The 23,786-nt window shown below is 43.2% G+C and overlaps 3 long non-coding RNA genes across 3 annotated transcripts; 2 read left to right on the forward strand and 1 right to left on the reverse strand.

Moving 5' to 3' along the window:
* Positions 1-3,878: 3,878 nt before the first annotated feature.
* LOC309366577 lies at positions 3,879-5,985 on the forward strand. Its single transcript, XR_014166801.1, has 2 exons — positions 3,879-4,482; positions 5,651-5,985. It is a non-coding gene; the product is annotated as an uncharacterized lncRNA (long non-coding RNA).
* A 5,436-nt stretch (positions 5,986-11,421) lies between these two features.
* LOC309365964 lies at positions 11,422-13,123 on the reverse strand. Its single transcript, XR_014166327.1, has 2 exons — positions 12,703-13,123; positions 11,422-11,642 (listed from the first exon to the last, which is right to left on the reverse strand). It is a non-coding gene; the product is annotated as an uncharacterized lncRNA (long non-coding RNA).
* A 1,423-nt stretch (positions 13,124-14,546) lies between these two features.
* On the forward strand, positions 14,547-23,218 carry LOC309365946. Its single transcript, XR_014166313.1, has 2 exons — positions 14,547-14,749; positions 22,871-23,218. It is a non-coding gene; the product is annotated as an uncharacterized lncRNA (long non-coding RNA).
* Positions 23,219-23,786: the final 568 nt, after the last annotated feature.

Below are 23,786 nucleotides of genomic sequence, written 5' to 3' on the forward strand. Positions count from 1 at the left end.
TTTATTCTTCATGGCTGAGTTATCTTTGAAGTTGCCTCCAAATATATTGGCCCTTTCATCAGAATTGCAGCACCTATTTACCTTAACCTCCTTCCTAATTACCCTCTGCCTTCCCATCTGTCAACCTGTTTCCTCACCATCACGTTCCAATTCTATTGGTTGTCATTCAGATACTCAAAAAGAGCTGCCTTGTTTATGCTATGTCTTATGCTTTTGCAATTTAAACATGCTTGTTCTTAAGAGATGCCCTCGCCAACCTGACCGTCTTCCTCTGAACGCACTGCCATTTATCAATGGGGCACCCGAAACAGGATCCACTTTATTACCATTCATGACTTGAATGCAGCCTAAGATGAGTCAATTTTAGCGGGCATCTGCTGGCTCCGTTTTAGCTTCAAATCAGCTAAGACAACTAGATAATTTCACCTCCGTGCCAGATTTATATACAAGCTAAACGAGCTATAACTTAGGGCTCCACTCTCTTGGGGGCCCCCAAAAAAATTAAAGAAAAAAAATCTGGATGTGATGTACATTTCCAAAATATAAGATAAAAAAAACAAATAAAATAAAACCTACATATGGCAGCAGTGTTTTGTGTTGAGTAGGTTCCTATGATGTAAGTAATGAGCCCCAATCATTTTAAGTTAGAGCTTAATAATTATTTCCCTATTAATATACTTCTTCTTAATTGTATTTCAGTTCAACAATTACTTTGATAAAATACATATTTTGTTATGTTAGATACCTATTAGGTCCTTAAATTACCACACAGGATATATTCAACACAGAAAACACAGAAAACAGTGACAATTTGTTGTTGACAAAGGACAGCTGGACATATAAAGGGCCCCATTACCTTCACTAGCTTAGGGCCTCATCAAACTTAAATCCAGCCCTGTTTCACCTATACTGCTCCTAAGATATTCCACTCATCCAACTGTGTATTATCCCCTCACCAATCTGCTCCCCCTCTAGACATACTTCTGTATCTCAATGTGTTGTCCAAAACTTGACACAGTATCCAAGATGGGTAGAAAAGTATAGAACGAATACCATTCACTATAGTTTCCTCTCTTCTGCTGTCGATCTGTGCATTCCCTGTGTCTTTCTTTTACAACTGAAGCAGTGATGTAGATTTATATCAGTTGATTCTCATTCTGTCAGTTTCAATCAAAGGTCCCAGACTGTCAAGTTCATTCTGAATCTTCATACTGCCATCAGTGGTGTTAACTGTGCCTCCTAGTTTTGTGTCATCTGCCTATTGAAGGAGCAACTCTTCCGTGTCCTAGTCTTATTCATGAAAATGTTCAATTATGCAGGGCTTAGGTCAGAGCCCTGCAGCACTCAAAACCTCCATCCTGAATAACACAGAGACAAAAATGAACCAACTAAATAAAGAGCAGAATAAGGATGGGGGAAGAGTTTAATTTTGTTTGCCTTTAATGAGAAACTGCCTAATTTGCAGTTTCAGACCAGTCTGCATAAGAAAAACAAGCTATACATCAAAATGCAGACTTTCAGATGTTTCAATCCATTTTTCCCAACTCCAAAAAGGACACAAAGTGCATATATTAAGCAGAAAGTACACAAGGAGTAAGAATAACATGCAAAATGCATCATAGCATAAAAATTGTTTGAAAAAAAGGTCCGTTGTCAACCCTGCATACAAAAAATGCCTATTAGAAGAAATACTGTTGAATTCTCCTGGGGGTTATTTACTTTTGAAAAAATAAAGTGAAATCGCCAGGGGAAAAAATTATAACTGAATTTAAGATTGGAAACCTGAGAAACTGAAAGAAAGCCACATTGCATTGGCAGTTCATTACTATAGCAGAATAAATAAATTATTACAAGATTTTGGGAAATGGTGGTAAATGAACTTTGAAAATCATGAAATTATATATATATATATATATATATATATATATATATATATATATATGCAGGTTTTGGTGTCCTCGGGTGTCTTCCCGTGTAAAAGTTGGGGTGTCTAGGCGACGTTTCGACGAGGTCTCACTCGTCATCTTCAGGCTGGTGCTTTCGGCTTCTTGTTACTGGAACAGAGCAGGATCTCAGTGTTTGAGTTCCTATAAATACTGTTGAGGGGGTGTGGTGTATAGCCTCCAATGTTCTGGGCAGAGAGGAAGTTCCCAGGCTAGTGTGCCTTTTCTTCTTTTGTTCCTTAATTACTTGAGGGATATCTTGAGTGATTTCTTGAGTGATATCCTGAGTACCACTTAGGTGGGTCATTAGGTGTGGATTAGTTGCTAAAGTCTTTGTGTCTTGACCTCTTGAACTTTGTGAAGAGTTTTTCTGAGAAGATGGCTGTACTGCACTTAGTTGTGCTCTGGCTTGGCTTCGTGTATAGGGGCGAGCTGTGGTTTTGTGGCCTGTGTCAGCCAGATCTGTGTAGGGATTGCAGGGGGGTGCAGCATCCGGAGGTGCCACCATGGTTTGGCTACTGGATGGTGTCTGTAATTTATCTCTGGAGAGGGTCTGGGTTTGGGTCTGGTGTGGTTGATTGGTGATGGCGTTCTGTGTGCCTCTGGATCTGGTGTCAGTTTTTGTGGGGAGGGCTAATTTCCAGATGTCTGGCAAGCGGGATGTGTCGTCACGCTTGTTCATGTTGTGAGGGTGTTTCTCTATCTCGATGGCTTCCATGATTATTCTCTTGTGGTGATGTTCCATGTTAAAGAGCAATTTGGAATCTGCAAAATTAATTTCGTGTCCTGTTTCTTTCATGTGTTGGAAAAGAGAGGAAGTTTTTTTTTTTTTCACAAAGTTCAAGAGGTCAAGACACAAAGACTTTAGCAACTAATCCACACCTAATGACCCACCTAAGTGGTACTCAGGATATCACTCAAGAAATCACTCAGGATATCCCTCAAGTAATTAAGGAACAAAAGAAGAAAAGGCACACTAGCCTGGGAACTTCCTCTCTGCCCAGAACATTGGAGGCTATACACCACACCCCCTCAACAGTATTTATAGGAACTCAAACACTGAGATCCTGCTCTGTTCCAGTAACAAGAAGCCGAAAGCACCAGCCTGAAGATGACGAGTGAGACCTCGTCGAAACGTCGCCTAGACACCCCAACTTTTACACGGGAAGACACCCGAGGACACCAAAACCTGCATTCCTGTACCCGTGAAAATCTACGAAAGCATATATATATATATATATATATATATATTGTATATATATATATATATATATATTGTATGTGCTTTCGTAGATTTTCACGGGTACAGGAATGCAGGTTTTGGTGTCCTCGGGTGTCTTCCCGTGTAAAAGTTGGGGTGTCTAGGCGACGTTTCGACGAGGTCTCACTCGTCATCTTCAGGCTGGTGCTTTAACAAGAAGCCGAAAGCACCAGCCTGAAGATGACGAGTGAGACCTCGTCGAAATGTCGCCTAGACACCCCAACTTTTACACGGGAAGACACCCGAGGACACCAAAACCTGCATATATATTGTATATATATATATATATATATATATATATATATATATATATATATATATAATGCTTTCGTAGATTTTCACGGGTACAGGAATGCAGGTTTTGGTGTCCTCGGGTGTCTTCCCGTGTAAAAGTTGGGGTGTCTAGGCGACGTTTCGACGAGGTCTCACTCGTCATCTTCAGGCTGGTGCTTTCGGCTTCTTGTTACTGGAACAGAGTAACAAGAAGCCTCTGTTCCAGTAACAAGAAGCCGAAAGCACCAGCCTGAAGATGACGAGTGAGACCTCGTCGAAACGTCGCCTAGACACCCCAACTTTTACACGGGAAGACACCCGAGGACACCAAAACCTGCATATATATATAATGTATATATATATATAGAGAGAGAGAGAGAGTGTGTCTCCCAAAAGGGCATTGAACAATACCACCAATGCCCAGTCTTTCCCCACACTCAGAGCCCAGGACCATCAAAATAAATATTGCTTAGTAGATTATGACGAGGATGTGCCAGCTGCCTGATGGGGAGATGAGGAGGCAAGCATATGGGGAGCAAAGGGGTTATTAGCAACAGCAACAGGGCAAATACAATTATTTCAACTCCAAAGAAAAGGCCTGCGGACTGGGGGCAACATCAAAGAGAATCTTGTCATTAAGAATCAAATAATCTCAGATGCCCTATGTGGCCTTATCTTGCTCCCTTCCCTAAAGTGCTACTTCAAAGTCAATGAAATGCAGCCCATTAGGGCAGCCTTCTTGGCTACCAACCTGTATATATAGACGTGAACTCTGTCAAGGCATCACCATTGCTAGTCCATCCTTGGGATTCCTTGCAGTGGCACCAACAACTTTTCTAAGAGCCATGAAGTTTGCCTGTCTTTTCTTTGCATTGGTCTTCCTTTGCAGTGCCCAGGCTGATGAAGCAGATCTGGCCAAAATGGAGAAGCAAGAGGGAGAGGACTTGAAAGACTTCCTCCCGGGGGAAGACCCTGCTGGTGACGATCAAGGTTTGCAGGATGAAGGTAATTGTTATGTACATGGAAGATGATCTCCTACACCTTCTATGGTGGACAGGTTCTGCATTTCACTGGGGTGCAGGGATTCACTCTTCCACTGAAATCTCTTAAAATGCTTCTCTTTGGCTGGAACATGCCCTGATTATGGTTATGCATGATCTTGTCAGCATCACCATTCCTGGTAGAGATATGCTGGCTCCGTGGTGGACAATTGTCTCTACATAATCTTAGATAGGAATGTCTTTGCATTGCTTCAAGTCACCGATGTAAACACACTCTAGATGAATGGTTGAGTGAGATGCTACTTCACAGTAGCCAAGAATGTACAGAACCTCAAGCTTGAGAATTTCTAGCATGACCTTTTGGGGTTGGTAATGCCCACACCGTAGGTTTTCAGCTAGACATCAGAGGCATGTATTATGGTAAAGTGTGCCTTTATGAGGATGAGGATTAGGAGAATGAGGATTGTGAGCATGATCATATTGTTGTTGTTAATCACATAAATGCATTTCGTTGTGTAAAATTGTTTACAGCAGGGTTTACATTAGGCAAAACTGCATGCCAAATGCCAAAACCTATTTAATCATAACCCACGACGACTTACAAAAATACAGAAATATTTAAGACTAATATAAAATATATGCTTCATACAGAGTCTATAACCAGAGAGCCGACAACAGTGAAGCCATATAATAATGAAAACAGGAAATCCATAAAAGGTAACAGGCAATTAGCAATAAATCAATAAAGATGGAGAAGCATTAAAACAGCTCATCATGTGCTATCAGATGCCTGAGAACAGAGGAAAGTTACAAACAGGTACCAAAAAGAGTAACTAGGAGTAAAACGCTGAGGATTCTTCAGAAGGAATATCCCCCTCCTTCTCTCTCTGTTGAGCTCTGCAGGGATTGCAGGAGGATACAGCTGACAGGTAGTTGTGAGTGAGAGGGCAGGCAGGTGGGGGCTGCCTGGAGGAAACCTCATGTTTGTAGGGGAGTGCCCCATTCACCCCAATGGACCAGCCATCACTGAACTGCTCTCATCAACAAGATGCTCCTCCTACTGTTCAGCTGAAATTGGCCCTGATCTTAAGCCCATGGGGTGTTAGGTAATTTCTGTGTCTCACAGCCCTTCAAGTATTTTGAAGAATGTTTCCCTTCTCTTTTATATGCAGACTCTGGGCCAAAGGCTTCTACACGACTTGCGGTCGTCGGCTGCTTTGGCAACAAAGGATATTGCCTGCCACGGGGCTACCGGTGCCACAATGGCTTGAAGTGGGAGGAGAAATATAACAATTGTCCATATCGCAATGTTCTGCTGTGCTGTGTGCGCTGAGGCAAGAGATGGTGAAGTTCCAAGAAACTCCTTGGCAGAAGTTTTTACAACCACGAGGAAGAAGGAGTCAATCTGCTCCTTTCAAATAAATGATTGGTTAATTGTTTCCACTCCTTTCAGAAAACCATTGGATAATTTGTCACTATCCCTTCAATAAATCTCTGATTAACTACATCCACCCACCACTCAAGTTGTTATTGTTTATGTTTTTCTCTTTTTGTATATGTGCATGATTTGGGGACCTGGAATCCTTATGTATTATTGTTATTAATTGATTTTTTATTGTGCTTTGGTTGGGGCACATTTTCCATGAAGGTTGGCTTAAACTGACACAACCTTTTGCATGCTTATCCAGAAGGAATTCCCATTATGTCTACTGTGGTTTACTCCCAGGAAAGTGGGGAGGGAGTAGTATAGCTCTGCATGCCTTGGATCAATCCCTGACATCTTGAGGTGGGGCTGGAAATAATCCTTGTCTGAAAACCTGGAAAGTTACTGCTGGTCAGGGTGGACAATCCTGAGATGGACTGACCAGCGGTCTGATCCCATATCAGTTGGCTTTCTACATTTCCAAGTGAACGTAGAATGTAGAAATGTAGTGCCAAACTTTTTCCCATGAGGTTCCTTTCTCCTAAATTTTAGGAAAAACACATGAGGCTCCAACTCTTTTTAGCTCTCAGAAGGCAATGCTAAAAACCAAAAGGGGTTATGGCGTTTGCTCATAATGTACACAGAAAAGTGGACTGGGTGGCACTAGATAGAACTGGATAGAAATGGCTTCTGGTCAACATATAGGTTTGATGGGGTCAATTGCACATCACATGTCAGGGATTGAAGGAAAGGAAGGATGCATGCCTGCATCCAATGAATGCCCTCTGATATCTCTTAATGGAAGAAGAAGGTTTGGATTTGATATCCTGCTTTATCACTATCCGAAGGAGTCTCAAAGCAGTTAACATTCTCCTTTCCCTTCCTCCCCCACAACAAACACTCTGTGAGGTGAGTGGGGCTGAGAGACTTCAGAGAAGTGTGACTAGCCCAAGGTCACCCAGCAGCTGCATGTGGAGGACTGAGGACACAAACCCAGTTCACCAGATTACGAGTCCACCACTCTTAACCACTATACCACACTGATTCTCATCTGGACAGCTGACACCAGGAATGGGGCCATTACCCTGCTGTAGGATGACTTTCTCTTTACTGTCTAAAAGCTTGAATTGCTAACCAGTTCTCAAGTGATAAGGGGTGGGGGGAGACTGTCTGGATGATAAATAATGACCAAATTCCATCAGTTGAAGTTCACAAGTGTCATGTGTGGAGAGCCTGCCCCCTTCAGTAACTTCCCAGATAAGAATTAATGAGCAGTTTATATTTTATAGTCCCTTTTTATTCAGGCATCAGGGTGCATGCAATAATCTACATCCCTCCCCAAGGAAAGCAGTTGGCTACTCTAATAATCCCCTCTAACAAGTATTTGTTGCTTGGGTCAGCTGTCTCACTCTAACATAGGCTCTTGTTCCTGCTGATCCACAAAGCTGAACCATAGATTCCAGGCAGTGGTGGTTCCAGAATTCAGGAGCCCTCATCCTCAGGAGCTTCAATGGGTCCCCTTATTCTGGAGGAGACAAGAAATGCAACCTGAGAGGTGCATCCATCACCTGATCTGCTGGGATACTCTGTGCATAGTGGAAAGGGTGGTTCTTTGTGGGCAGTGGGTCATCTGCTGGGGATGGGGCCCTGAAACAACCTTGCGACACTCAGGATCAAGCCCTGATTTCCTATATATTGTGGCCAATGGGTTGCTGCTCCCTGGACATGTGAGTTGCTGTTGCATCTCCTTTGTTTTCTCCCTAATTGTGCTAAGGTTAAAGCGACACTCTGGACCCAGGGCAGCTGGAGAAGAAAGAGAGCACCAGCAAAGAATCTAAGGGATTTTGCTGGATGCCAAATAGGTGCCTCCCTCCCCTTAAGCAGATAAAGCCAAAGATTAGAGGTTAGGACTAGAGTGATGTCACTGAGAAGAAAGGCAGCAAGTTGGAAAGCCAGGGAGGCAGAACATGGTGTTTGATTTCTGTTTTAATTGAAGACTGTGGCTATGGAAGAAACAAGACCCTTCTGATCGGCAAGTCCTAGGCTCTGCGGTTTAACCCACAGCACCACCCACATCCCTTATTACTTATACTCTGCCCATCTGACTGGGTCGCCCCAGCCACTCTGGATGCCTTCCAGCATATACAAGAACGTAATAAAACATTTTAAAACTTTCCTATACAAGTCTGCATTCAGATGTCTTCTAAAGCTTGTATAGTTGCTTACCGATCTCCTTGCGACATACGTAGGACATCCCAGGATCAAATCAGAAACTGGGACAGTTTCTGTAACTCTGGGACTCTCCCTGGAAAATAGGGACGCTTCGAGGGTCTGGAAGTGATTAACATTGCAGGATTCAGGGCAAGCAAAGTGAAGCCCATTTCTACATAGCACAACTGTGGAGTTGACGTCCTCAAATTGCAACAATGACCATCAAATTGGATGGCTTTGAAAGAGTTCTGGGCAAACTCCTGAAGAGGCTGCCAATGGTTGCTATATTCTCCCACCACTTGCCTGTCCTGTTTGGGCTGGGGACCAATACATGGGTTCAAAGTTTATTTCCCTCCACCCTGAGTTCTGAGAAGCCATTTTTCCAGTTCTGCCGCCTCTTCCAGCAACACTTCAGGCAAAAGGCCACAGCCAAGCCAACATTCTACAACTCTTTTTTGGAGTAAGAGGAAATGAACATAGGGGATTTTGAAAGCGACTGCAGTTCGGTAAACGTTTCAGGAAATTACTTTTATCTGGCCACTTCAGAATAGAACTTAATGCTTTCTGTTTACACAGGGCTTTCTGGGCAGCAGTGGCAGGGCGTGTGTGCTGAGAGCCTTCTTTTAACTTCTGAACTGTGCAAACATTTGGAGATATGTGATTTCAGCAAATGCTCAGAGGTGATTGATCAGCAAAATAAGCTTCAGCTGATTATTCTTGTTGAATACATGCTTGCAAATGAACCTTGAAGGGAGGGGGGAATACAGGAAGAAATAGACAGGAGAAGCACAGCTGGGGAATTTGCCTTTAGCAGGAAATCAGGCTGGGCTGCTCACATTTATGATTTTCATATTTTGATCACATCACGTATATGGATCTGATGTGTTGTCATGAACTGCATCCGGTAATAGCAGTGCTTTCCCCCCCCCTAAAAGAAATGTTTAGGGCTACTCTCATTTTCCTACTCATATTGAAATGCTGCCCCTCAACGAGGCCAAACTTAGATTCACAAAAGGTCTAGGGGTATGTGTACCCCTGCGTACCCCCAGAGAAAAAAGCACTGGGTAATAGTAATAGTAAGAGTTATAACAGTCCTTTGCAAATTTTGTTACCAATTCCTTCTGGTCAAGTAATGATGCTTGGGAATATATAATGAGTTGAACAAAAAATGTTTAAAATAACCTTTTCTAACCCCCCAAGAATTCCTTTTAGGAATTCTAGGCGCCGAAATCCCAAGGGAGCAGATAGGACTATTTATGTATGCAACCACGGCTGCACAGATGTTATTGGCCCAGAGATGGAAAGAAGATAAAGTCCCTACCAGAGAAGAATGGCAGATCAAGTTGATGGATTATGCCAAAATGGCCAAAATGACTGGAAGAATCAGAAATCAGGAAGACCAAAATTTTAATAAGGAATGGGGGGAATTTATAACTTATCTTAAAAACCATTGTAAAAATCATTAGCAGGGTTGGAATATCACTTGTAGTTTAATGGTGAATTTTGGACACGATGGAGAAGTAAAAGATTTTGGATTATCATTACCAGTTTGACCCGCCTCTATGGGACCCTGTAAGTTACCTCTTTGGTCCTTTTATCAGCACATGTGGGACCAACATGGATAGCTGGCCCTGATGAATACTTGAGGTTCCCGACCCGTATGGTTGTAATGCGTGGGCAATCATTTAATTTTATCCTGATTCTAATTTTTAAGCTGTATTTTAATCAATTGTTTGATTGTGTTTTAATGTATTTAATATTTGATGTTAGCCACCCTGAGCCCGGTCTTGGCCGGGGAGGGTGGGGATATAAATAAAAATTTACTTACTTACTTACTTAACTTACTTACTTACTTAAAGATGCAGGAGGAAATGATTAGCTAAAGGACCAACAAAGGGGAGGAGGGAGGTCCAAGGGATTCCTTGGAATCTTGTTTTTATGTTGTAAGTTGGACATGGGACTGTATAATGTTAATTTGAAAAACCAAAGAAATATTTTTTTTTAAAAAAAATGATGCTTGGGCATGTTCAATTGATATAGTTGCTAAGCCAACTAGTGTGTGTGTGTGTGTGTGTGTGTGTGTGTGCGCGTAGGCAACATTCTTGAGCAAATGAGAAATACATTTGCCACCAACACTGGAAGTTTGAGATGTTTCCCTAGAGCAACAAAAACGTTAGGCACATTATCCAGGAGTTTTTGTTGCACTATGAAGAGAAGTACTCCTTGTATAGACTTTGGAAGTCTTTGAGCTGTTGCTAGAAATTCACGACACAGATATTCAGCATCACTATCTTTGTTTCCACTGAGTATGAATGATTTTTCCAAATTGTAGCAGGTCTTAAGTATGTACATCTTCAGCAGATTTTTCTGTTGATGCTCTGTATATCACACAGGTAGCCAAACAGGCCATTATATAGTTGTAGCTGTTGGAATCTCTCTTCAACAGATTGTATGACCGTGTCTAAGACAGCATAGTAGAAACTTATTTCGAATTTCTGCTTTAGAACTCGTGGCACCTCTTCTCGGGCCATGTACTCAAACTACCATTTCATTTTTTCTAACTTGCTCTTTCTCAAAGTTTGCATACCTCGCAAGCACCCTGGAAAAAAGGGACATCCCATTTTTTCATGTGGCCATTTTGGGTGCCGTGCTCTCGCATGCTGTGTTCTCAACCCCCATAAACACTTTTTTTTTGGGGGGTGAGTGTGAGGCATGGGTCATGTGACTTGTCCAGGACTGTGTCCCAGAAGACTTGCATCCTGGTTTGGGGTCAGAAAAAGTTGGATGGTATGAGTTTGGAAGCATTTCTAGTTCTTCTGCAATCTCAGCAACATCTATCAAAACTTTTTGAACATTCCCCCCCCCCCCGAACCTACAGCCCACAAGGGAATTCTTGGTCCCTTGCAACTGGCTTGTAACAGAATTTAAACCAGCTTCTTATTTTGTAATGGCTTGATTGTAAGTTTGACTTTAAAAAAGGATGTTGCACCATGTAACAAGTGATCAACTTGAACGTACAAATGGCATTAGTAAGGAACTTAGTTTCAATTCAGCAAGCCTGCTGAGTTCCTATCCAAATTCATCAATCAGGCCCTAATGGAAGAATCACAAAACCGTAGTGTTGGAAGGAAAGCCAGGGGTCATCCAGTCTAGTTCTCTGCAATGCAGGAATCACAGATAAACCATCCCTGGCAGATGACCATTCGACCTTGGTTCAAAAGATCCAGCACAACATAAACAGATTACACAAATTAAAAGAGGGGACGGGTGTCAGGAACCAGGCACAACAAATCAACAACATCAAAGCGATTAATTTAATTAATTTAATTCTCTCGGGGTATTTTACAACCTCATCCCAGTTTTTCACAGAACGCAGCACTTCAGGGTGCGGGTATTTGGGCAGTTGTTGAATCTCTCCTTCATCACAAAGCCTGAGGCACACCGGAGCTTCCGCAGTAAGCAGTATCCCCAAGGCCAGAGGCAAGAGATTTTCCCGTCCGGTGGTGGTGCAACTGCCTGCCCGTTCTCTGCTGGAAAGGGGGGGAAAGGCAACAATGATAGTGTTGGGAACATGCAAAGGACACACAGGGGAGGAGAGGAGAGGAAGTGCTTTGGTGGAACTCATGAGTTGAATCCCTTGCAATCACTACAACAAAACATGTATGCAGCAAAACATATGCAGTCATACAACAAAACATATGCAGTCATTAGCAGTCATCAACAGGTTTACCATACCCATTGAGTCAATCACCCATCTCCCACTACGCTTCTGAGAAAATCCCCACCCCACCCTCCCACTATATACAGTGGGACCTCGGGTTACAGACGCTTCAGGTTACAGACTTTGCTTCAGGATGAGAACAGAAATCGTGCTCTGGCGGCGCGGCGGCAGCAGGAGGCCCCCTTAGCTAAAGTGGTGCTTCAGGTTAAGAACAGTTTCAGGTTAAGAACGGACCTCCGGAACAAATTAAGTACTTAACCCGAGGTACCACTGTATAAGGGCCTGGTGACTTCTGTTTCAGTGTATCTGAAGAAGTGTACATGCACATGAAAGCTTATAGCCAGAACAAACTTAGTTGGCCTCTGAACAATTTTTTATTTATTTATTATTTATTTTGACTGTGTCAGACCAACACAGCTACCTACCTGAATCCACAAAACATATATGAAATCAATCAAAATTTAATGTATCATCTATCTATCATCTATCTGTCTATCTATCTATCTATCTATCATCTATCTATCTATCATCCATCCAAGAAGTCTTGTTGGAAATGGAATATTTTCAACAGGTGCCAACAGAACAATGAAAAAGTTGCCTGTTGAATATATAATTTAATGGTTGGGGAATCCAAAGCATAGGTGTTGCCACATTAATGTCCAATGCTGATATCACACAGATCATATCTCCTGATGGGATCACAGAATTGTAGAATCATAGAATTGTCGAGTTGCAAGGGACCCAAAGGTCATTTAGTCCAACCCCTCCAATGCACAAATCTTTCACCCAACATGGGACCCACAGTTCCTGAGTGAAATACACTCTTTTTGTTGTTGTTGTTGTTGTTCTGAAAGAACCCCTCAGCTTACCATCTGCCTGATAAGCAGCACGCTCAGTCTCGGGATCCTTGCTGTCCTTCACTTTGCCTGTAGACCACAGATCTAGCCTGGCTTGGCTATGGAGAACCAAGAAGAGGACTACAAAGATGAAGTGAAGGGTCTTCATACTCGAGATTGAGCTGTGTCCCGAATTTCTGGTGGAAGTAAAGAGCCCGAGAGTTTCTGGAACTTCTGGAAAGGTGTGCAGAGATCTTACTATTTATTCAATTTTTCCCCCTTCTGGATAAACACCAAGAAATTAGTAACAGGATTAAGTCAATTCTATGTCATCATTCTTGAAGGGCAGCTCACGTTGGCCACTCAGAAGCTCTTGAAATGCTTTTGGGTTGCAGTTTACTTTAGGAAGACTGGAAGCTTCCTTGTAAAAGTCTCCCCCCCCATCTACTCTGACTGGTAGCAGCTCCCTCCATAGTCTCAGGAGGGGAAGGGTTTTTCTCCCCATTCCATTTTGGTAATAATAATAATAATAATAATAATAATAATAATAATAATAATATTTATACCCAACCCATCTGGCTGGATTTCCCCAGCCACTCTAGGCGGCTCCCAACAGAATATTAAAATACAATAATCTATTAAACATTAAAAGCTTCCCCAGGGCTGCCTTCAGATGTCTTCTAAAAGTCTGGTAGTTGTTTTTCTCTTTGACATCTGGTGGGAGGGCATTCCACAGGGCGGGTGCCACGACCGAGAAGGCCCTCTGCCTGGTTCCCTGTAACTTGGCTTCTCGCAGAGAGGGAACCGCCAGAAGTCCCTCGGCACTGGACCTCAGTGTCCAGGCAAAACGATGGGGGTGGAGACGCTCCTTCAGGTATACTGGACCGAGGCCGTTTAGGGCTTAAAGGTCAGCAACAATGCTTTGAATTGTGCTTGGAAATGTACTGGAAGCTAGTGTAGGTCTTTCAAGACCGATGCTATGTGGTCTCGGAGGCCTCTCCAAGTCACCAGTCTAGCTGCCACATTCTGGATTAGTTGTGGTTTCCCGGTCACCTTCAAAGGTAGCCCCACATAGAGTGCATTGCAGTAGTCCAAGTGAGAGATAACCCGAGCATGCACCACTCTGTCGAGACAGTCTGCAGGCAGGTAGGGTTCTGATTTGAAAGAGAAGTAGAGCTGGGTATCATCTGCATACTGATGAACACCCAGCCCAATCCCCCTTATGATCTTTCCCAGTGGCTGCATGTAAATGTTGAAAAGTACGGGGGAGAGGACAAAACCCTGAGGCACCCCACAAGTGAGAGCCCAGGGGTCTGAAGACTCATCCCCAACACCACTTTCCGAACACGGTCCAAGAGGAAGGAGCAGAACCACTGTATGACAATACCCCCAGTTCCCAGCCCCTATAGATGGTCCAGAAGGATGTTATGGTTGATGGTGTCCTCTGCAAATAATTTATTTTAACACACACACACACAAATAATAGAATTGTAAAGTTGGAAGGGACCCCAAGAGTCATCTAGTCCAATCCCCTACAATGCAGAATTGGGTTAAATCACATGTTTCTTTCTGAATTTCTGTCATTGACAATAATAAAGAGCGTGATTGATTGAATCGGGCTACATTCTGTAAGGTATCAATAGCTTGGGTGTTGTTAAGTGAATAGACAAAGAATCACATATTTGAGGTGACAACAAAGAGAATAATAGTTTGGAGAATCAGAATTTCAGTGCCCAAAAACATTTCATAAAATGCAAATTGAAAGTATTTCAAATGATTTGGATTCTTGAGTGACAGCAATTGTTTTTGGCAACAGTCCCAGAAACCTAACACCATTCTGCCCTTTTCCTGGTATAAACCGTATAAATACCAGCAAAGCTTCCATAGATTCTCCACCCTTCTCTTCATTGAGCCTTTTCCTTCCATTAGCATTGCGACTGCAGCCAATCTTCCACCATGAAGATGCTCTACGTTCTCTTTGCTGTTGCCTTCTTGGTCTACCAGGTCCAGGCCAATCCCAAACCACCATCTGAGGATGAAGCCAAGGAGCCTCTTGACCCTGAGATGAAGTTGAAAGAGGGTAAGTTGGGCTGAAAATGGTCATTCTTTCATATTGCAGCTTGTGGAGGAATCCTAGAATCACGCTTAGAAGTACAACTCTAGGCTAGCTCTGCCATATTATTGCAGAAAGAGAATTCTTTTGACTTACAAGCTTTAGTTATCATGGACTTTCCAGCCTCATAGGAAGGACCTGGGCAATCTGGTTCATTGTCCAGCTCATCATGATCAAATCAAATTTTATTAAACGGTCACAGACCAGATTGACTCGTACAGCTAGTCAGCGAAACATAACACCGGAAAAAACAAAGGACAATTTCAATACAAATTAGGCCATAACAACAATTTAAAATTGGACAACATGAATAAAATTAAGTATTTGCCTTCGCCGGCATGTTGACATTGGAGAGCTCTTGTTTTCTGCGCCTGATAGCGGCTGCACAGAATTTAGCAACATTGATCGTGATTACAGGAACCTTATCTTCTACCAAGGCTCTCATACATTGAAGTTCTGATTCATTTTTAAGCTTTCGTAGAACTGGGGCAATAAAGGTCAGGCGTAAATCCTCGTAATAACTACAGTGCAGCAATACATGCAAACTTGTTTCCACTTCCGATGAGTCACATGGGCAAACACGTGACTCATATGGTTTGCCCTCATATCTGCCTAGCAGCAGGGCAGAGGGCAGAACGTTGAATCTGGCCAGGGTAAAGGAATGTCTGTACTTAGGTATTTGTAAATCAGCCAGATAGTTTGCGGGTGAGAACCCTCTCCCAAAGTCTCTAATTGTGGCGTGTTTATCCATTTTGCCCATATGACATTGCAGCTCTATGTCCCTGATGCGCTGGAGCACTTGACTTCTGGCTCTCTCATATCCTGCCGCTATCAAGATCTGCGGGGAGAATCCCAAGCTTCTTATCTTTTCAAACAGGGAAGCTTTCCAGGTAGAATGAAAGGTGTCTAAGAGTGTTAAGGGAGCCAAACCGGCCGGGAAAAAAATAAGTTTTAACCAGTAGTGTATCTTTAGAATCCACAAACGCGCGTTAACAGGTAGTTGTCCAACTTCTAAGCGGACAGCTATATTAGATACACAGGGAGGGATCCCCAATAAACATCGGTAGAATTTTGCTTGAAATGCCTCCATAGGCGCAAAATTTTTAAAACTGCAAACCTGGGATCCATAAGTGAGTTGTGGGAGTATTTTTGCAGCAAAAACCTGGGAGGCTGCCGGAACGTATTTTCCCCCTTTCCCGTGAAAGAATCTTGTAAGGGCTTTGTTGGCGCTTCCTGCGTTGGCAATGGCGTTTTTCATCTGTTGGTGCCACGAGACCCTTTCCTGAAAAGTTATTCCCAGGTATTTGAAAGTTGCTACCTGGTCAATAGGTTGACCATTAATTCTCCATTTGTGTTTCCTACTTTTTTTTGAAAACACCATAATTTTAGATTTGCTGTAATTTATTGATAGTTGTTCCACTTGACAATGATCAGCAAGTGATCTCAAAAGCTTCCTCAAGCCAACGCAGGAAAAGGAGAGTAGGACTGCATCGTCCGCATACAGAAGCACCGGGAGGGGCATACCTGCCAGTTTGGGAGGGTGGGCATTTTCTTTCACCATATTTACTGCTAGAGAGTTAATATAAAAATTAAATAGCATTGGCGCGAGGACACATCCTTGTTTAACCCCATAGTGTGTTTTAATTTCTTTAGTTAGATGGCCTGACCGATCGCATCTTACCCTCACCCTGGTGTTTTCGTATAGACCACGGATAAGGCGTAATAAGCGTTTATCTATGTTTGTAGTGCCAAGCTTTTCCCAGAGTCTATCCCTTGGTATTAGATCAAAGGCCGATTTGAAATCCACAAAAGCTGCATATAAAGACCCCCCTTTTCTAGAGTATTTGTCTGCCAGGTGTTGAAGGATAAGGGCCTGGTCTATAGTTGAACGCTTTGCTCTAAAACCAGCTTGAGCTTCTGATAGAATATGCTCTCTTTCCATCCACTCCACTAATTTGTCACATAAATGAGCAGCGTATAGTTTGCTGATAATACTTAATAGACTGATTGGTCTATAGTTAGCTGGCTCAGATCTGTTTCCTTTCTTGAATATTGGAATGATGATGGCTAGGCCCCAGTCCTCAGGGATAATAGCTGTTTGATTTATACTGGTGAATAAGGCGGCTAGCACAGGGGCCCACCATTCAACATTTCCCTTGAGAATTTCTGGTGGGATATTGTCAGCACCCAGGGCTTTCCCTGATTTAAGAGATTGAATAAGGCCTGTAATTTCTTCTGTGGTTACAGGGGGCCATTCCTTGCCAAATTCACTCGAAGCGGGAAGCAGAACTGGGGCCAGTTGATTTGATGAATATAATGAGAGGAAAAAGGCCTCCCATGCTCCGGCAGGTATAGAGTATTCGATTTCAATCGGGGAGTCTCTCCAGCTTTTTGCGATTGTTTTCCAAAACGTGGCAGAATCTTTCCTTCGGGAGGCCTCCACTAGGCACTGCCATTCCTCCCTTTGTGCCTGGAGCTTTTTCTTGTTAATCAAAGCTTTATAACTGCGTTTTAACTCAAACCAGTCTAATGGAAGCGAAGGTAGGTTCGCTGCTCTATATTTCCTGTACTTATCCAGCAGGAGGCGTTTCATAGCCATGCATTCTTGGTCAAACCAGGGTTTGGATTTATTAGAGTGTAGAGATTGCCGTGGCATTTTTTTGTTAGTCAGATAAGGTTGTAGGGACGAAATCAGTTCCCGGAACATGTCTAATCTAGCCTCAGGAGTTGGGGAATTAACGAGGTTCTCCTTTCTAGCAAGAAAAGTATCTGAGTGAAGTCTTTCCGATATTTCATCACTCAATTTGCTGGACCATTTAATACGCGAGTATCTTAGCTCCATGTTTTCGAAACACGGGGCTTCAAGTTTATCAGAGCAAAATAAATCTTTTCTTACGTCCAGTATTAAACAGAGCGGTAGGTGGTCGCTGTCAACCCTCTCCACCACTTTGTATTCCCGTGCTCTGCTCAAAAGGTTAGATGACACTAGGACGTAATCGATAGTGGAGGCTCCCATGTTGGATATAAATGTGAATTCCCCACTGGGTTCTCTGTCGACACGACCATTTAATACGGTCAGATCCAAGTTGTTGGAAAAACGTAGAAGGCATAGGCCTGCGTAGTTGCAGCCCTTGTCTTTTGAGAGCCTTGGGGGAATAAGATGGGCTTCTTCAGAAATGGGAGGTACGTCATGGAAATGAGCATATAACGCTTCGTCTGATTGGCCAATTCTGGCATTTAAATCCCCAGCCAGCAGCACTGCAGCTGCAGGAGTTTGGTTCATTAGCTCATCGACATATGATTCTAGCCTATGCCAGATATTTTTGATAAGCTGCTTGCCTCTTTGGGGAGGGGCGTATATATTAATCAATAGAAGTGTGCAATATCTGCATTTCATTAATAATGCCATGGCCATACTGCTCAGAGGCTCCAGCTTGACGAAAGATGCTCTCAGCCTTGTGGATATTAGAATGCCTAGCCCACCCTTAACTCGTCCCCCTTTGTTGCTTGGTGAACCTGCGAGCGAGAATGAGGCAAAACCATTTACATCTAAATCCCCTGTTAGCCATGTCTCTTGCAGGAAGACTATATCATGATCTTGAATGAAATTGACAAATGATTGGTCAGTCGCCTTGTTGAGCCAACCAGCAATGTTCCATGATAAAAATTTTAGATTGGCTTTATCGCAGTCAGGTCTTTGTCAATTATTAGCTAACATACTTTTAGGGTTTGTCGCTTTATGTATCGGTCGCCTATCGTCTTTGTATGGCGGGCTATCCAGCCGCTCTATGATTTCACTAGGTGGATGCAAAGTGCTCACGTTTGTGAACACCAGATCTTTATTATGCATATATTCCTTCTGTGGATATTCTGTTGCGGCCTGGTTTTGGCCCAATTCTGTTTCATCTAGGTATCTCATTTTGTCCCATGCGTCTGGTGGGGTCACCTTAGGGATATTTCTCCTTCGGGGGGGGTGATGGAGTGCTCTCTTTGGAGGGTGGCACATTCTCTCTTGGTGGAAAATTAATCTCCGCTTTAATCTGAAGGTTACGTACTGTGGTCTTTTTTTGGTCCCCCTTAATAACCTCGTTGCCTGAGGCTCTCTCAGCCAGCTTATCTCTTAGCTTGTCTAGTCTTCCCAAGATGTCAGTTTGTATTAATGGTGGGAACGTCCAGAACTGGTCAATTAGGATATTTTCTTCCATAGTAAAGAAATCCTCATCTTTGCTCACAAGGCATTGCGGGTTCTGTTTGTCAGGCCAGGATTTTGGGAGTTGTTTCCCCTTTCTAAGGTTTGCCTGCTTAGTCTTCAAAAGGGGGCTCAAAGGAGCCTTATTTTCAAAGAGCCTAAGTATTGTCATCCGTGCTTTTAAAAAGGCAGGTCTTGACCTAAAAATAAACTTGGCCAGGTTCTGATCCCCAAAAGTGGTCAGTGCTCTCACTGAGTGACCATCATAATGTAGATATTCCACCGAGGTGATATCATTAGAATTAACCATTCCTGGTAGTATATCATTTAGACTAGATACAAAGTTCATTATTCGCTGTTTCCCTGTAAGGAAGCCCTTAGGTTTCGGGAAGTTCGTGAATACCAATTTTTGGGGATTTAGAATCAGATTCCACTCTCTTTCCTGACTGTAGGCTTGCCAGGTCTGAAGGGGGGTGCCATCTCTACTAAACGCTTCCTCTTCCCCGCTGTTCAATTTGCTAGGTGTTTTATTGCCTTCATAGGTAGAGGCCTCTGCTTCCGCATCATCTGGTTTGTTAAAGAGTTGGTTATCCAGGGACTGAATTGTTACTTCTGCCTTCTCACTTGCTACTGGAGTCAGCCTTGGCGAGTCCTCCTTAGCCGGTTGCTGTGTAACTATGTTTATTTCTCTCTTTTTACCCTTCTTTTTACTGCCCCGTGTGGTCGATTTGCTTGGAGCCGAGGGAAGAAGTTTAAACAATTTCTGCCAATGTATGTTTCGATTACTGCAGGTATACTTGGCTTTCCTTGTTGCTTTGATATTTTTACTTTTCTTCACTTTTACCCTTGAGTTATGTCTTTGCAGACTCTTATTTATTACTGGTTTGTTCGTCCCCACTAGCTCAACTGTTTTATGCTCTTGGGGCATATCATTTAATTTTATCTCTTTTAATTGAGGTGTGAAGTTTTCTACTAACGTCAGCAATAGCCCATTTGTTATTATTAGATAATTTTTTATGTTAGCTAGATCAGTACTTATTGCTAGGGAATAATCCAAAGGGCAGCCGTCACTCAGTTCTGTTTGAGAGTATTTTGGAATAAGTATTTTTTGATGGGTAGATGTAATTTCTTCCGTGGGCCGCTGTTCCTTAGTAATAAAGGTATTTCCCTCCTGAAGTTCCTCGGCTAAAGCTAGTTCTTGCGCTAGGCTGCATGAAGAGTTAATATTTCCAGTATCTTGATATGTCTCTTTAAAATAGGACGTCCAATCAAGAACAGTTAGGGAGGGGGGGTATTACTTCATCAAGGATTAACTCTTTTTGTGGACTCTTACCCTCCTCCATCTTAGGGAAGTAATTTGTGATTTTGCTTTGTCTTTTACCAGGGCCCGGGGGGCTGATTGCCGAGTCAGGCAGTATACCCAACTCCTTGTATGTTCTTCTAGTAAAAACCATGGTAAAAGTTGTCTTGATATAGAGAGAGGGCAGTTTACCCCAGGTGCGACTGCCTTAAATTGGGGGGCAAGTGGGGGTATCAATCTATATTCCCACCTGCTCTCTACAGCAGCTTCCTGATGTGCTCATCAACAGCCTCGGTATATTTCTCTAGATTAAAAACTTCCTATAAAACAACAACAAAAACAAAGCAGAAACAAACAAACAAACAAACAAACAAACAAAGCTCAGGATGCCTTCATCAGGAGTCTCTGAGAGTATAAATGCTGGTCTCCTCAGAACAGTTTGTTAAAATAAGGAGTCTTTCCAGCTGCTGCACTTCCTCTTCAGCTGCGAAGCAGGAATGCTGTCTCCAGCTAGTTCACACAGCCCCCCAGCTGGGGGTCAGTCAATTCAGTTGGCCCCCAAATCTCCAAGCTTTATCTTTCTCTGTGTTCAGCAGAGCTGGGTATCTATGAGCCAGTCTCAAAGCAGGGCTCACAGTCGTGTCTCTCCTTATCCTCCTTCTCCAGGCACCGTTGGTCGGGTGAGCAGTTCACTTCTCTCTCTGGTCTCAGTTCAGGCAGCAGCGTTCTCTCCTCTCTGGCAACCTTGACCAGGCAGCTGATAAGGAGGGAGGGAGCAGGCTGGGACAAGCTGAAGGCAAGCTGAAGCTCTCAGAGGCAGCAAGAATTGTAAAAATACTCAGAGTCTTTAAAATGTTAAAAGAATAAAAGTGAGCGCCGGGGCAGCAGAGCTGGGTGTCTATGAGCCAGTCTCATAGCAGGGCTCACAGTCGTGTCTCTCCTTACCCTCCGTTGGTCGGGTGAGCAGTTCACTTCTCTCTCTGCTCTCTCTGCTCTCAGCTGAGGCAGCAGCGTTTTCTCCTCTCTGGCAGCCTTGACCAGGCAGCTGATAAGGAGGGAGGGAGCAGGCTGGGACAAGCTGAAGGCAAACTGAGTCTTTAAAATGTTTTCCGTTAGAAATTGGCATTCAGAGGGCAATTTAGATAAAGTTTTAAAAGAATAAAAGTGAGTGCCGGGGAGCGCAGGGGAGCGTGACTTGCCTCGGCGCCATCTTCGCTCATCATGATGCATTTACTTCTTACTGAGTTTGATGGGACTTTGTGTTTTAGGACTTTCTTCTTGACCTTCCTTCAGAGGTTGGGATGGGCTGTTTCCCCCCCAGAATCCTTCAGAAGCAATCTGTCAGGAGCTTCTTTGTGTCAGTGGCTGAGACTGGAATCCAAATTTGCAGGGCATCCCTTTTTCCATGTCCTCTCTCTCCCTCTCCCCCAAACCATTTCCCTTATCTTAGTGCCATCACTCCTGCCCTAGTTCCTGAGAGGGACATGCGATCACTGTGAGAACAGGATGCTGGACTAGATGGTCCACAGGCCTAATCCTGCATGTACTTATTATTTTCTTTATATGCAAATTGAAACATATTCATCATTTGAACTTCAGCCTTCTATGAATTTTTCAAGGTGGTTCTCCTAAATAATCTTTACAAAGATGCCTCTATCAGGGGAAAGTGTGTCATGTTTATAGCAAAACTGCATTCTATATGGGCATAATTTTATAAATGGGATGCCTTACTTGCCTTTTTCATAATGACCAAAGGCAAAATATAAAAATACAAATAGATATAAAATAGATGTAAAATGTATAAGTTTTACAGAGTCTAAAACCAAATAGCTGAAACCAGCAAGGGAATAACAATAAAACAATAAAAGGAAGCTCCCATTGCTCGGTCCCAGCTCCTGCCAACCTAGCAGTTCAAAAGCCTGCCAAAACATGCAAGTAGATAAATAGGAAGGTAAACAGCGTTTCTATGCACTGCTCTGTTTTCAGTGTTCTGTTGTGCCAGAAGCAGCTTATTCATGCTGGCCACATGACCCGGAAAAACTGTCTGTGGAGCAGACAATCGCCCCTCCCTCGGCCTGTAAAGCGAGATGAGCGCCGCAACCTCAGAGTCGTCTGAGACTGGACTTAACTGTCAGGGATCCTTTATCTTTACCTTTTAATAACAGATTAATAGACAAGTAGGATTTGAACTGTAATCAGCAGTAAAGCAATGTAGATATTAAGTAAGGATGAAGAAGGATGTTAGGTGTAATATGAAGCAGGATAAGGGGAAACAAGGAAACAATGGAGGGTTGGAGGGGAAGTTCAGATTTGTTAAAAAATATTGGGGGGAAACCAAATATGTAATTAATTTTGAAAATCAGAAGAAAATTTTAAAAATAGGGGGGCAGGCAGGCAGGCAGATGGAGGCAATCTGAGGTTTGGGAGTGGGGAGTGCCCAGTTTGCCCTAATGGAACAGAACTACTTTCACCATCATGATGTTCTGCCAGCCAGGATCTCCCCTCACATATACTTAAGTTCCTGAGGTCTTTGCTCTTTTCTATGTCTGTTGACCCTTGAAGTATTTTCACGAATGTTGCTTTTCTCTTTTATATGCAGACCCTGGGCTGCCCCAGCCAGACGATTCTGCACGACTTACGGCGATCCAGTGCCAAAGCGGCGATGGATACTGCCTGCCCCGGGGCTTCTTATGTCACAGTTTCTTGGTATTCAAAGAACGGTATAACGACTGCCCGTTTTCTGCAGATCTGAAGTGCTGCGTGCGCTGATGTCAGATGTCAGAGTCCTGGGAAACCCAGTGGCAGACCTTTCTACAATCACCAGGAAGAATGTGCCACTCGACTGCTTTCGCAGAAGTTGCTGGTTAATTGATTCCACTCCTTTCACCAAATCATGGGTTAATTCTCTCTCCTTCTTCAAATAAACGACTCATTTACTGCACATAAACCTGGCTCTGGTGGTTTTTTCTTTATGTTTTCTGTTTCCTACGTGAACGATTGTGGAATCTGAAATCCTTGCTTATATAATAATAATAATAATAATAATAATAATAATAATAATAATGGAAGGCTAAGTTGGGATGTGGGTGGGGCTGCTGGTTAAACCACAGAGCCTAGTGCTTGCTGATCAGAAGGTCAGCAGTTTGAATCCCTGCGAAGGGTGGAGCTCCCGTTGCTCAGTCCCTGCTCCTGCCAACGTAGCAGTTCAAAAGCACGAAGTGCAAGTAGATAAATAGGTACCACTTTGGCGGGAAGGTCAACGGTGTTTCCGTGTGCTGCTCTGGTTTGCCAGAAGTGTCTTAGTCATGCTGGAAGCTTTTTGAACTGCTAGGTTGGCAGGAGCTGGGACAGATCGATGGGAGCTCACTCCATCACGGGGATTTTAAACTCTGACCCTCCGATCAGCAAGCCCAAGAGGCTCAGTGGTTTAGACCACAATGCCACCCGTGTCCCTATATAAGTATAGAGTTGGAAGGGGCCTGAGGATCATCTAGTCCAACCCTCTACAATGATAA

The sequence above is a fragment of the Podarcis melisellensis genome, assembly GCF_964234715.1.
Source record: "Podarcis melisellensis genome assembly, chromosome: 3".
NCBI lineage: Eukaryota > Metazoa > Chordata > Lepidosauria > Squamata > Lacertidae > Podarcis > Podarcis melisellensis.